The sequence below is a fragment of the Myotis davidii genome, unplaced genomic scaffold (genome assembly GCF_000327345.1).
Source record: "Myotis davidii unplaced genomic scaffold, ASM32734v1 scaffold135, whole genome shotgun sequence".
Lineage (NCBI taxonomy): Eukaryota > Metazoa > Chordata > Mammalia > Chiroptera > Vespertilionidae > Myotis > Myotis davidii.
In genome coordinates this window covers 5094411-5097504 of record NW_006289813.1, presented here as the reverse complement: position 1 = coordinate 5097504, position 3094 = coordinate 5094411, and positions in this window count along the sequence as shown.

Genomic DNA, 3094 nt, shown 5'->3' with positions numbered 1-3094 from the left:
TTGTTCTAGGATTCTCTACTAGAACAGATGTCTGCCCCCCAATTTTCCTGTCTGGCTCATTCCACTGTCCCCTGAGCCTCAGTTTAGAAACTACAATAATTCTCTTCTCAAACACCTTCTCTCCAGTGTTTAAATAGCTGTTTAAAAATCTGAATTTAATTTGATTTTCAATCCCTATTCATATTTGGTCTTTTTTTTTTCCTTGAGCAGCTTCCATTTGGAGATACATAGAGTATTTTCATATTTTCCTTGCTGTAATGGTCATGACATAATGTCACTAAATCATCTCTGCCATTTCTAGAATAGTCTCATTTAAAAAAAAAAAATAGAATACTCTCATCTGCCCCAACCCTGATTCAGCAACCTTTTTAATAAGCCATTTTATTTTGAGCTGTTATAATTTCAAAGTAGTCATTGAAAATTGAATATATATTTTTCAAAAATAAGGAAGCATCCTTATGTCTCTTTACTATAAAGTATTTTTAGAAATGATAAATACTACGTATGTATGTGGTTGTCTCCTAATTTGTGAAGGTTTCTGAGGAGAGCTGAGGTTTACAGTAGTTCTCTGGCACAGTTCCATTTGACTGTCCCTAAAACAAAGGGCGGGGGGGGGGGAGGCAGGAACCAATCACATCTCATCTGTGATTCACCTATAAAACTTGCCTCACCTCTTCTGGAAGCTCGATATCAAATAACAAACTAAGGCTCCATTCAACTTTGGTTCAGTAGACTCATATTCCATTATCTCTCCCTCTTTACATAGGAGCAAGATTGAGTTACTCATTAATTTTTAAAGGGATTTCCTAAGAGACACCAGGAAAGATTTGCTAGTGATGGGGGCTGACAACTATGGAAGTACTAACAAGGGAAGCCATAAAATCTCTTCCCTGGGAGTCTTTATGAAAAGCAAAATCAAATGGGTGTTGTTGAGAAGCAGTATTAGGAGGAGGTGGGAAACTTGAAACAGGTGAGGTGTCATCTGATTCTATGATTTTGTAGTAACAGATGGACTACTAATTAAAAACAAGAAGCAACAATCAATTAACAGAGTTGGTGGTTCCTGCATTCCCTGGGTCCTTTAACCACAGATTTATGCTAACTACATTCTCACCTTCTTCAAGCTTAATAAAATTTCCACCTGAGTTGCAGTGCAGTATTCCCTATTATACAAATAGGAACTTGCTCTTTAATATCTGGTAGTAACCTATTTCCCTCCTCCCATGTACTTTCGATCTCTGGTAGCACACAAAGATTTTTGATGTGGGTAGAATATAGGATGTGGCTCTTTATTATACAAGTTATTACTCTTTATTACCCTCTGCTCAACCTCTATCCCTCTTGTATAGGAAAGTACAAGGCATGAAAATAGCTTGCCCACATCTCTTATTAATTCAAAACAGAATTCAGCTTGACACAAACAGTTTCCGTAATTGACCTCTCCATACAATTTACTGTATTAATCACATGCTAGTAATTACATCACTGGATGGCAATCAAATTGTTGCCATCCAGTAGACATAGCAGCAATATTTATCTTTACCTGTGAAATCAAGTATTTTTTCACTTACATGTTTTATAGGTTTACCATCATTACTCTGTACAAATGCCCATATAGAGCCATATATCTGGGATTTTTTTAGGAAATTTGTTGTTATAGGAAAGATGATTTTAAACTATTTAAGTAAAAATGTTATATAAGGAAAAATATGTATATGCTTTGAAAAGAAATCAGAGTATAAGTAAAAATGTTTTATAATAGTTGAATTTCAAAAGCCAGGTAACTGCTGGAGAAAAATCAGGTGGAGCCTCAAGTGCTGTGGACCAGAGACATCTGTGCCCCTCTCTCTCCAGAGCCCTTAACCAGAACTCCTTCCAGTGCCACGACAGTGATGCGTGGTGATATTTATTTGTTGTACACTGAGATTTTTGAATTTTTAAATTCACAGTAACCAAATAACATTTCATTATTGAGCATTAGTATATTCCAAACACTGTTCTAAGTGCTTTCCTTGTTTTAGCTCATTTAAGACTCGTAACAACCCCATGAAATACCACTAGTATTTTTTAAATATATTTTTATTGATTTCAGGGAGGAACGGAGAGGGAGAGATAGAAACATCTAATGATGGAGAGGATCACTGATCAGCTGCTTCCTGCAAACCCCACTGGGGATCGAGCCCAAAACCCAGACATGTGCCCTGACCAGAAATCAAACCATGACCTCCTGGTTCATAGGTTGACACTCAACTGAGTCACAACGGCCAGAAATACCACTAATATTATCTTCATATTATAATGAGGAAAGAGAATCAGAGAGATGAGTAACTTCAAAGGCACAAGAAAGGGAGTAGTGAGGCCAGGATTTGCACAATCCAAGGTCCAGGTAAGCTTTTATTACCTGAGGGGGCTTTTATATACAGAAAAGCATATTTATAATTGCCTATATTTTGTCCGCAGGCCGACGCTCTATCCACTGAGCCAAACCGGTTTCGGCTAAAATATAAATTTTAAAATGCTTTCTTTATAAATTTTATATCAGATAAGAGCAATCACTGTACTTCGTTGATTAATGCTGAAATATCTCTTAAATTTATAGCTCAAACGCTTTTATATATATATATATATATATATTCTGCATTAAGTTTTTCCCCCAAGAACAATGAAAATAACTTAATTTGCTTTGTAGTGTAGCTTTTCCCAAAAAAAGGCACTATCTGTTACTTTCAGAGATAAGTTTAAGCCTCATTCCTTAGAAAGTAAAAAATGCCTACAACTATGAAATGGCAAATCTTTACAGCTGCCACACCCATTAAGTTTTCTCCCCAAACTACCATTTTAAACACCCCACTATACCACAACACACTTTTGCCTAAACTTGAAACCTTTGAAATTAAGCTTGCCCTAACCTGCTTGGCTCAGTGGATAGAGCGTCGGCCTGCAGACGGAAGAGTCCCAGGTTTGATTCCGGTCAAAGGCATGTACCTTGGTTGCAAGCACATCCCCAGTAGGGGGTGTACAGGAGGCAAGGCAGCTGATGATGTTTCAGCTGATCGATGGATGTTTCCCTGTCATCGATGTTTCTAGCTCTCTA